This window comes from Mustelus asterias, chromosome X, assembly GCF_964213995.1.
Source record: "Mustelus asterias chromosome X, sMusAst1.hap1.1, whole genome shotgun sequence".
In the NCBI taxonomy this organism is placed as follows: domain Eukaryota; kingdom Metazoa; phylum Chordata; class Chondrichthyes; order Carcharhiniformes; family Triakidae; genus Mustelus; species Mustelus asterias.
In genome coordinates, this window is record NC_135834.1 from 16552027 (window position 1) to 16564478 (window position 12452).

At 50.3% G+C, this 12452-nt stretch overlaps 2 protein-coding genes and 1 non-coding gene across 3 annotated transcripts in view; all 3 read right to left on the bottom strand.

Annotated features, from left to right (window-relative positions):
* The window catches only part of LOC144481958 (uncharacterized), a 34471-nt gene extending 34387 nt beyond the window's left edge, over nucleotides 1-84 (bottom strand). The window contains exon 1 of the mRNA XM_078201153.1: nucleotides 20-84. The gene's annotated coding sequence lies outside the window, so the exon portion shown is untranslated. The remainder of the gene's footprint in view (nucleotides 1-19) is intronic.
* Nucleotides 1-12452, bottom strand: part of LOC144481854 (uncharacterized) — a 302744-nt gene that overhangs the window by 95239 nt on the left and 195053 nt on the right. The gene's annotated exons all lie outside the window — the stretch shown is intronic.
* Nucleotides 11245-11326, bottom strand: trnal-uag (transfer RNA leucine (anticodon UAG)). The gene has a single exon. It is a non-coding gene; the product is annotated as a tRNA-Leu (tRNA).

Sequence of the window (12452 nt, forward strand, 5' to 3'; positions counted from 1 at the left end):
CGCCATTTCACCCACTTACCGATTGGAGATTAGATCACTTTCTCCCCACCGCCATTACTAACACTGCGCATGCTCCACTTCCAGTCAACCCCTCATTCACTCCGATTGGTTGGAGGACAAGCCTCTCTCGCTCGGTCCTCCAGCCCCGCCCCTCTTTTCCTATTGGTCCACTCCAAGCCCCGCCCCTCATTCACGGTTCTCAGCCCTGCCCCTCTTTTCCTATTGGTCCGGAGGTGCTGTCAATCAGCCGGGCATTGTGATGGTCTCAGATGGTGAGAGCAGCCACAGACTCAGGCTGACTTGCTGATTATTGGCAGCATTTTCTGTTTGGGAATTAGAGCAAGAGATGGATGGTCAGTTCCCCTGTGTCCGGGGCTGGGAAATTCACACTCATTTCCCCAGGACACTCATTATCACTGCAACTTTACAGGAGAAAGTCCCCGTTTCAATCCCGCCTGCAAACTTTGTTTAAAATTGTTACTGAGGAGGAATTAACAGTGAGTTTACATTCTTTAAAAGCTGCTTCTTCACCTTTAAACAGGGAACGATTAGTCAGAGAAAACTGATCCACTGTGACCCAAAAATAAGATACTGCAGATGCTAAAAATCCCACCTCAAAACACAAAATTTTGGAAAAACTCAGCAGGTCAAAGAGTTTCTATGGAGGGGGAAACTGAGTGAATGTTTCCGGTTGCTGACAATGTATCCCCATAATATTGAACAGCTCTATGAAATCTAAGTTCAACCGTCTTTGCTCTCAAGAGAATAATTCCAGTCTCTATAATCTCTCCACAGAATTGAATTACCTCATCCCTGGACATGATGCGAGGCAGAGGATTGAGAGATTGTGGAAACTATTGCCAGTTCGTAGCTGGGGAAAATGAAGAAAGAACCAAACCAGAAAACCCAGTCTGCAGCTTTGTGAATCTTTCGAAACTCTTCGGGAACCGGAATCAGAGGAGAATGAAGGGTGAACTGTCCGACTGAGCAGGGACAGTCAAAACACCTTCCTGTTCTTCAAGATGTTGGAACATTGATTCTGGCTGTGGCAATCGGAATCATCAACTTACTGACGTCTCCAGAGCCATTTCTTCATAAGTCTCTGTGGCATAATTTATTTGTGTGTTCAGCTATTAACCGAAAGGTTGGTGGTTCAAGACCATTCAGGGGGGTTTGCCTTCTCTGTTTTCTCCCCATAATCATTCATTGTAACACAATTCCTGATTGTCGTTGGTGACCTCAGCAACAATAAGAATTTATCTCAAGCCTTACTGGCTCTAATGTTAGCCCGCCTTTTCCAAAGGATTAATTAATCAAATGTCTATTTTAAACATAGTATAATATATTTATTTCACATGTGCTATTAGACTGAACAGATATCTGTATATAACCAATTAGAAATCTATGAGATTATTTCATGAAGCTCATTAATCATTCTCTCCTCCTCAGCTCCACAGTGAGTGAGACAGGGGAAAGCAGAAAAGCAGCAATAATTCCAGCCCCACATGCTCCAAACACTCACCATTAGCAGAAAGAACACATTTCTGATGGTGAAGAACAAGTACTCAGCACTTGGATTTATTCCATGTTAAGGTGGCATTCAACAGGAAACTTAAATTGTGGGACATTAAAACAGCAAGAGTTGGTAATGTTTTCCCCAGATTTGAACCGGGGACTTTCACATGGACACAGTGAATGTGATATTTTTGACATTAACAGAGCTTGTCTCTAGTGAATCATAAGAATCAAATGTATCATTGATAAGATGGATTAGAAAAGTCTGAAGCATCTCCCCTGGTGGTCAGGATTCAGCACTCTCACTGCCACGGCCTAGCTTCGATTCCTTTTTTAAGAAAAATAGTGTCACAAGTAGGCTTACATTAACACTCCAGTGAAGTTACTGTGAAAATCCACCAGTCGCCATACTTTGGCACCTGTTCGGGTACACTGAGGAAGAATTTAGCATGACCAATGCACCTAACCAGCACATCTTTCAGACTGTGGGAGGAGATCAGAGCACAACAGAGGAAACCCATACAGACATGGAGAGAACGTGCAAACTCCACACCGACAGTGACCCAAGCTGGGAATCAAACCAGGTCCCAGGCACTGTGAGGCAGTAGTGCTAACCACTGTGCCACCATGCCACCCAGTCAGACAATGAAGATTTAGTGCTGTCCACCAAACAGTTCAAACAGGCCCGAATTAATTCCTGGAGTAAAACAGCTCTGCTAGAATCAGTGGAGTGACAGGTGTCATTTCACATCACAGCAGAAAATGTCACATGGCGCAATAAGTCACGAATAGACCCAGAGAAAAAAGAGACACAGAGATAGGCTGCAAAAATAAAAATGGTGATGCAAGGTAAAATTTGGGTGGTAATGGGTCAGATTTTACTGTTCGCACTGGCACATATCTCCCAGATCTGGGTCCAAATCTCGGGCTGAATGACAAAGAAAAACATCTCACAGAATTTTCTCAGTTACATGTGGTCACAGGAGCTGAACACAAGGGAAGAAGTACAAAGAAAGTTTCACTCACTCGAGTATTGTGTAAATGCTGTTTGGAGGTTTAGTGAGCAGGATATAATCTATGTGCATTTTCCTGAGTCTGTGATCGATGTATTGGGAGGTTTGACCCTGGTTGGAGTATCTTGTGTCCCTGGGATGGGCAGTAACCCACTAATTGAAGCTGCAGACACCGCTTTCAGTCGGGAGCGGGTGATTGGAAAGTGTGGGGTAAAATCCTGCTGCTTGTCCCTGTCTCACTCACCATGGAGCCAGGGAAGAGAGAATCATTGATGGGTTTGTTTCCCCATCTGAAATATGGCTTCGAGTGACCATTATTAATGGAGGTGGCGCTGCAGGAGCCTTTAATAATCTGACACAAGTCAACAGCAATCAGCCGGAATGTGCGATAAACTGAGAAACTCTGTCAGATCCTAATGTGATGTTTGCTGTCAGTTTCCTGACTGCAGATCCACCACTTCTACAACCCTGTGAAATTGGTTGAAAACAGAAAATACGGAGTCGAAATGAACACACAAAATCACAAACAGTAAAACTTCAAGTGCCTCATTAAATGAGTGATGGTCCCTGACTTGAATCATTGGTAATTCCACAGTTAATACAAGCAAATGAACAATGACCCACCTGGGGATGTACACCTATCAGAGCAAAGACACAAAGGCAGATTGTGAAATTGAGCTAAATGAATCTGATCATTTGTGGAGCTGGCACCAGGAAAAAGTGACCGCGAACACTGTTGTAAAAACCTAACGGGTTCACCAATGTCCTGCAGGGATAGGAACCTGCCAACTGGCCTGGATCTACATTAGACTTGGGCTTCGATGCGAATGGTGGGCATGTGGAGGGCGAGTGGGTGTGGTGAAAAAGATAGAGGCGGGAGGAGAAAGACATATAGAGAGACTCTCCCAAACCACCTATCTCCACTATCTAGAAGGACCAGGTTTGTATGTGAATGTGAACAACCTCACCTCCAAGTCACACATTGTCCCAACTGGATTGACAGCCAGTGCTGGATAAACAGAAATTTCCTCCACTGAATTATTGGGGAGACTGAAGCCAGTATCACCAGCCCCACTACAGACTCCATTATATGCACACTCACAACATTCCTCTCCCTCGTAACTCTGAGTCTGAACCAGACTGTTTAGAAACATGGTGAAATATCTATTTTAAAAGAAATTTAGAGTATTTGGGCATCGATGCCTGAGCCAGCATTTATAGCCCATTACTATTTGACCTTAAGAAGGTGGTCGTCAGCTGCATTCTTCAACTCTGCAGTTTTTGCAGTGTAGAGACAAATACAGTACTGTTTGGGATGGAGATCCTGAAATTTGATCAGTGACTGTAAAGAAACAGCAAAAAATTCCAAGCCAAGATGTTTATCAAACTTTCATTCATTCCTTTTCTTTAATCTAGACTTGATCAGCTATCTTCCCAAATTCAACGTGTGATAAACTTGAGCTTATCTAAATCACTCTCTACTGCACTGAGTGCAATTCACTCACCCATCACCCTGTCCTCACTAACCTACGCAGGCTCCCAACCCTGTCCTCACTAACCTACGCAGGCTCCCAGGTAAACAACAATTCCATTAAAAAATTCTCATCCTTTTCAAATCTCTGTTCCCTATTTCCAGACACACACAGTTTGTGACTGTTTTTCCACAGACACACTTATATTCAGGTTCAGACGAATCGAATGACTCTGACAGGTTTTGATCTGATGTTTGGTTTGAGCTTCCTCCCTTCAAATCCTGATTGTGATATCCTGCAAAAAAAAAGAAAATCACAGTCAGTCCAGGATCGAAATTGAGCAGAGACAAGCATTTCTCTTGTTTTGTGTGTGTAAATGCTCCCCTTCTAATCCCCTGTAAAAGGAGTTTCCAAAAGCCATCAGTGTGAGTCAATCTTTTTATTTATCAAACAGTTTACAAATAGAAAACACATTACACTTTCAAGTTACAAACCAGAATAAAATACCATCTCACAATAATTAATTATAGAGAATAACACCCGATATAACACAATATCAACAATAAACATGCCATTTTAAATGCAATACACAAACAACATAGCACAGTAACAAACAGCTAGTATGCATTGTGAGTTATCCACAACAGGCCTTCCAAGGTTGCAAACAACTCACAACGACTATAAAGCAGCAAGCTATGATATAAACACAATAATGACAGCTAACACACTATCCTTTAACCAATAGCAAACAACTCCCGTACAAGAAGAAAGGGGTTCATTGTAAGTTATCTAGAACTTTCCAGGACTTTGCCCTCAGTATTTTCCTCTTCTGAAAGTTTCACCTCTGGGGCTGTGCTCTCGGTACTGAACTTTCCAAGGTTTACACCACAATATAATAACAAACATCTCTGTCACAATGAAATTACCATTGTGAGTCATCTGCAATCCTCCAGGGTTTCACCCTCTGGATTCTCACCTTCTGGATTTTTGGCCACCAGATTAGCTTGGCTCTAACTGGGGATTGCTCTGTCTGGGATTACTCTATCCAAGGATTACACCATCTGGGCTACAGGCAATCCACAATGATAAATTATAAAACAACAACTAATAACACAATATCGACACAATAATATACCCTCCTTGCCACAGTAGCAAACAAGTCTATTACACTAAAAATGAACATTGTAAATTATCTGCAACCCTCCAGGGCCTCGCCTCCCGGATTTCCCCTTGTTGGGGGAGAGGGGGGTGCGGAGGTGGGGGGGGGGGGGTGGGGGTGGGTGGCACCCTGGAGCTACTCTGCCCGGACCCTCCCTTCTGGATTATTGGCCAGGGTGGGCCGTAGGTGGGGGGGGGGGGGGGGCTCCGGGGTACTCTGTCTGGGCACAACCTTTTCTGGATTTCCCCCCGGAGGATTGAGACCTTCCGGGGTTACTCTGTCCGGGGCTTCACCTTCCAATATTTTCCCTTTCCGGAGGTTACACCCCCACCCCAACCCCCAACTCCCTGGTGTTACTAAGTCCGGGGGGGACACCTTCCGAGCCACAAATTATGCAAAAAGACAGAAAGCAATAAACCAAAAATCTAATACAATACCGAGACCTAATAATACAATAACACACAATCCCTTTTGCAACAAAAGAGTCCATTATAATTAACAGTAGAGTTCATTGTAAGTAACAACACAGTCCACTGTAAGTTATCTTGCAACATTCTGGGGGCTTCACCTTCCAGGGCTTTTGCCTTCAGGGGTTATGCCTTCCGGGATTGCAAATAGCTCATCCATATAACTCCAAGGTTCCAACCCGCTGGGCCAGATCTTCCACGGTCACACCTACTGGGGTTACACCTTCCTGAGTTGCACCTTCCGGGGTTGAACCTTCCTGACTTACATTTTCCTGGGTACATCTTCATAGGTTAAGTCTTCCGGAGTTGCACCTTCCTGGGTTGCACCTCCTAGGATACACGAGTCTCAACTAGAACATCACCTCTCACACAAGTCCCAGCCAGGACAAAAGTTCTTGCACTAGCCCCAAGTAAGACAGATGGAAATACACTTTGACCCTCAGACAGGAATCAAAGGGAGGCGCACGGGGAGGAATTTACTGAGGCCTATGGGGTGGTTTTGACTCTGCTTCATGGAAATTGCTCATCTCACAATAATAAATTATAGAGAGTAACACCCGATATAACACAATATCAACAATAAACATACCATTTTTTATACAATAGCACAAACAACATAGCACAGTAACAAACAGCTAGTAATAGTGCATTGGGTGTTATCCACATCAAACCTTCCAAGTTTGCAAACAGCTCACGACTATAAACCAGCAAGCTATAATATAAACACAATACCAACAGCTAACACACCGTCTTTTAACCATAAACAAACAACTCCTTTTACAAACAAAGAACAGAAGAGCACAGGAAAACAGACCCTTTGGCCCTCCAAGCCTGTGCCGCTCATTGGTCCAACTAGACCATTCGTTTGTATCCCTCCATTCCCAGACTGCTCATGTGACTTTACAATAAGAAAAGGGATTCATTGTAAGTTTTCTGGAACTTTCCAGGGCTTTGCCCTCAGTGTGATTCTCTTCAGAGGGTTTCACCTCCAGGTTTCTGCTCTGAATGAACATTGGATCCACAGTGTCGTGATATAAAATTAATACAAGTACAAAACTTCTCAGATGCTGGAAATCTGAAATTAAAAGTCAAAGTACTTGAAACTCTCAGGTTGTGTGGCAGCATTTTTGGAGAGATAAACCGAGTTAAAGTTTCGAGTCCAGCTGTTTCTTCTTAAAACAACAATACAAGTATTACATTAGTTGATACAACAATCAGAATGCACGGGCCTCCATCACGTTGCTGTCAGAAGTGTAATCAACCTAACCTGCACACCTTTGGAGTGTGGAAGGAAACTGAGCACCCGAAAACAACCGACACAGACACTGGCAGAAAATGCAAACTCCACCCAGACAGTTACACCAAGCTGAGAATCGAACCTGGGGCCTTGAGGCAACAATGCTAACCACTGTGCCACCGTACCACCAGTAGTGAACAAGATAGTTTTCTTTTAATAGTCAACAATTACAGTTGTTTTAGTTTTAATATTCAATCACATTTTCACAATCTGCCGTGATTGGAATTAAGTTGCAATTCAAATCTGAGCAGAAAACTGCACTGAAAGATGAATCAAGCAGTGTGTGTGCACAGGGAAACAAAGCACATTTGTCATCTCCATGACGTTTCATTACAACTGGGATTGGTTAGACATGCTTTAGACAAGTTTTAAACAAATGATATCCAGGAGGGAGGAAACAGAACAACAGGAAAGGACTCTGATAGAATGGTGGTCAGGACAAACTAAATGGGAAAATATTTTGCGGCTCATGGCCTCAGAGTGAGTGACACAGAGAAACACAAAATGATTACACCACAGAATGAGACCATTCAGAATTTTTCCTCTCTATTGCGCTTTGTTCCCTCTATTGTCTCGCTGTCTGTGTGTAACCAAGGTTCACTGGAATTATTCCCATTACCAGGCATTTGTTCTGGGAGGAGAGATTCAGTGGGATAAGTCTGTTCTCCCTGCAGTTTATAATAATGAGAGGGGCTCCTGTTGAAAAGTCTGAAATTAGGATACAGTTTGACAATGTACATACTGAGAAGTTGTTTCCAAAGCCAACCGCGCCCCCCCTCGCGCCCCCTCGGCCCTCCCTCCACCACCCCTCCCCCTCCCCCCCCCTCCGCACCCGCCCCCCGCCCCCTCCACCCGTCCCCTCCCACCCCCTGCCTCCTCCCCCTGCCCCCACGCCCCCTCCGCCCCTCCCACCCCGTCTACCCCCCTGCCCCCCGTCCCCTCCCCCCCGCCCCCCCACCCCCTGCCCCCCACCGCCTCCCACCATCCCCTCCCCCGTCCCCTCCGCCCGCCCCCTCCCCCCACCCCCTCGTCCTGCCACCTCCCCCCCACCCCCTCCCCCCACCCCTTCACCAGACCCCACCCCACCCACTTCCCCCCTGCACCCACCCACCCCTTGCTGCCCCGTCCCGCCCCTACCCCTTCCCCCGCCCCCTCACCCTCCGCACCCTTCCCCCACCTCCTCCCCCGCCCGTTCCCGCCCCCTGCTCCCTCTCCCCCACCCCCTCCCCCCTCTGCCCCCCTTCCGCCGCCCCCCTCTGCCCCCCGCCCCCCCCTCTGCCCCCCCTCTGCCGCCCCTCCGCCCTCCCTCTGCCCCCCTGCCCTGCCCCCCCGCCCCCCACCCCTCCCCATGCCCCCTCCCCATTCCCCCTCCCCCTGCCCCCCCGCCCCCTCCCCCCCCTCCCCGCACCGTCCCCTCGTCCCGCCCCTCCCCCTCCCCCCGGCCCCCTCACCTCCCGCACCCTCCCCCCCACCCGCTCCCCCCACACCCTCCCGCCCACTGCCCCCTCCCCCTCGCACCCTGCCCCCCTGCCCCCCCTCCATCCGCCCGCCTCCGCCCCCCGCCCCCCCTTGGCACCCTCCCCCATCCCCCCCACCCCCCCTATCCCCTCCACCCCGACCCGGCCCCCCTCCACCCCCACACACCCCCTCCGCCCACCACTCCACCCCACCTCCACCCCCGTCCACACTCCCTCCTCCCTCACTGTCCGCCCCCCCGCCCCCCTCTGCCCCCCCGCCCCCTCAGCCCCCCCCTCCGCACACCACTGCCCCCCACTCTGCCCCCTGCCCCCCTCTGCCTCCTGGCCCCTCCACCAGTCTCCCCTCCACCCCCACGTCCCCCCCACCCCCCTTCCCCCACTGTCCCCACCCCCCTGTCCCGCCCCTCCCACTCCTGCCCGCCCCCTCACCCTCCCCCCACCCCGTCCCCCCACCCCCTCCCCCCTGCCCCCTGCCCCCCGCACCCCTCCGCCCCTCCTGCCCCCTGCCCCCTGCCCCCTGCCCCCGCCCTCCTCTGTACGTCCTACCCCCTCTTCCCCCCGCCCTCTCCCCCGCCCCCCGCCCTCCCTCTGAACCCTTGCACCCCCCCTGCGCCCCTGCCCCCCCCGCACCCCCTCTGCCCACCCATTCCCCCTCCGCACCCTCCCTGCCCCCCTTCCCCCCCTCCGCCCCCCCTCTGCCCCCCGCCCTGCCCCCCCTGTCCCACCCCTCCCCACGCCCCCTCCCTCCAACCCCTCCCCCGCCCACTCCCGCCCACCCCCCACCCACCCCCCACCCCTTCCCCCCCTCCTCCCGCGCCCTCCCCCTGTCCCGCCCCTCCCCCCGCCCCCTCCTGCCCCCTGCCCCGCGCACCCTGCCCCCGCGCACCCCCTCCGCCCCCCCTCCACCCCCCTTTGGCCCTCCCTCCAACCCGCTCCACCCTGCCTCTCCTCCTCCACTGGCCCCCTCTACCCCCCCACCACCCTCCACCGCCCCTGGCCTCCCTCCGCCCCCCCCACCCCCCTCTGCCCCCCCACCCCCCTACGCACCCCCACCCCCTCTGGCCCCCCAGGCTCCCTCCACCCCCCATCCCCCCCTCTGTCCTGCCCCCTCCCACCCCAGCCCCCCGCCCCCTCACCACGGCCCCTCCCCCCGCCTCCGCTCGCCCCTCCCCACCTCCCCCCTCCATCCCCTGTCTCCCCTGCCCCCACCCCCCCTCCCCCCTTCCCCCCCGCCCCCACCCCCCTGTCCCGCCCCTCCCCCTCTCCCGCGTCCCCCCCCCGCCCGCCGCCCCCTCCCCCCGCCCCCCGCCTCCCCACCCCCTCCCCCCCGTCCACACACTTCCTACACCCCGTCCCTCCCCCCCACCCCCTTCCACAGAGTACCCTTCGTCGTCCAGTACTTTCCCGGAGCGGAGAAGCTACGGCATCTCCTCCGGAGCCTTCAACATGTCATTGATGAAGACGAACATCTCACCAAGGCCATCCCCACACCCCCACTTCTTGCCTTCAAACAACCGCGCAACCTCAAACAGGCCATTGTCCGCAGCAAACTGCCCAGTCTTCAGGAGAACAGTGACCACGACACCACACAACCCTGCCACAGCAACCTCTGCAAGATGTGCCGGATCATCAACACGGATGCCATCATCTCACGTGAGAACACCATTTACCAGGTACACGATACCTACTCTTGTAACTCGGCCAATGTTGTCTACCTGATACGCTGCAGGAAAGGATGTCCCGAGACATGGTACATTGGGGAAACCATGCAGACGCTACGACAACGGATGAATGAACACCGCTCGACAATCACCAGGCAAGACTGTTCTCTTCCTGTGGAGGAGCACTTCAGCAGTCACGGGCAATCAGCCTCTGATCTTCAGGTAAGCGTTCTCCAAGGTGGCCTTCATGACACACGACAGCGCAGAGTCGCTGAGCAGAAACTGGTAGCAAAGTTCCGCACACATGAGGACAGCCTAAACCGGGATGTTGGATTTATGTCACATTATCAGTAACCCCCACAGCTTGCCTCCTGGGCTTGCAGGCTGTCCTGTCTGGAGACAATACACATCTCTTTAACCTGTGCTTAATGCTCCCTCCACCCACATTGTCTGTATCTTTAAGATCTAGCTGGGTGTAGGGATTCGCATTCTAATCAGTATTCTGTAACTTGTTTTTTGTGTCTCTGTGCCCTGTTTGAGAGCACATTTCCACTCCATCTGACGAAGGAGCAGCGCTCCGAAAGCTTATGGTATTTGCTACCAAATAAACCTGTTGGACTTTAACCTGGTGTTGTTAAAAACTCTTACTGTGTTCACCCCAGTCCAACGCCGGCATCTCCACATCATTCCTGACATTTCCACAGTCATCAAATATCACGCACCAGAAAATTTAGCCTGCTCCTCGCTTCACGGATTATGGTAAACTTACTGTAAACGTTAGCAAGTGGTTGGCTTCAAAACTCAGTGGTTAGAGCACTGGCCTTGTAAACCAGGGGTCGTGACTTCAATCCTCGCTGAAGTGAAAGTTAAGCCGATTGATGGTCTTGCCGAAAGAGAGAATTCGTGAAAGTAAAAAGGTGAGAAATTTGTAAGTGGCGAATGGGTATTTTGGTCTTTATTACCAGAAGATTGAAGTGCAAGAATAAAGAATTCTGCCACAATTGTAACCTGGTTTAAAATCCATCACCTTAACCGCTCGGCCCAAACTACAGCCCTTACAAAGAAGTTGATGCTATTTATACAAAATCATAGCAGAGGAGCATAGCAAATATTCCCACTCGTCTTGCAATTTACACTGTCTCTCATACAAAAATACTGCTTTGCATACTGCAGCAGAACTTTTGGCAGCGGTGGGATTTGAACCCACGCCTCCATCGAGACTGGAGCCTAAATCCAGCGCCTTAGACCGCTCGGCCACGCTACCACGTATCTAGGGTATCTGCTTAATTTATTACATCATGTCTGGTACTCCTTCCTGAGCCACTGTCTCGTTACCGAAATGCTGTCCATCGTCTGAAAAATAATCCCAGTCCGCACTGAAAATTTCCCGTCATCTGTCTCCGTGCACTTTGGATGAAATTACCGGAGATTAGTCAGATCAGGTGAACGGTCTCTCCTCAGTGTGAATTCTCTGGTATATTTGAAGTTGGGATAACTGGGTGAATCCCTTTGCACAGTCAGAGCAGGTGAACGGTCTCTCCCCAGTGTGGATTCATTGGTGTCTCAGCAGGTCGGATGGCTGAGTAAATCTCGTCCCACAATCGGAGATGTTGAACGGTGTCTCTCCAGTATGAAACTGCTGGTGTTTCAGTAAGTGGGCTGACTGAGTGAATCCCTTCCAACACTGGGAGCCGGTGAACAGTTGAATTCGCTGATGGTTTTCCAGTTTGGATGGGTAACTGAATCCTTTCCCACAATCCTCACATTTCAATGGTCTCTCCATGGCGTGGTGCCCTTGTGTCCCTCCAGATTTGAGAGTTGAAGTCTTGTCCACAGTCAGAACACGTGTAGAGTTTCTCCCCGTTGTGAATGGTGTGATTTGTATTTCAGTCTGTGTAACTGGTTAAAGCTCTTTCCACAGTCAGTTCACTGCAACATTCTCACTCGGGTGTGTGCGTGCCTCGGTGCTTTTCCAGTCACAGTGATGTTTGAAATCTTCTTCTCCACACAGAGCAGACAAATGTTTCTCCTTCCACATTCAAAGGCCAGTGATACCCAGGTCCTGATGAATTGTACAACTGTCAGATCTTGATGTGACGTTTGCTTGAAACTCCCGTCTGCAAATCCTCCCCTTCTAATTCTCTGTAAAAGGAATTAACAAAAGTCATCACTGCCAGTACAAGACAGATATTCAAAACAGACAATTCTAGTTTCTATGGACCATTTATTTCCTGTCTTGTTCCTCAAAGTTGAAAATCCCCGTCCCACACACTCTCCCTCCTCCCTGTGCTGAAATCCAAACAGAATTTTGGACAATTCTTCCTGCATATTTTTCACAAACTTGTACAACTGGAGATAACGATATGTTTAATCATTCACTTCAGTCATTA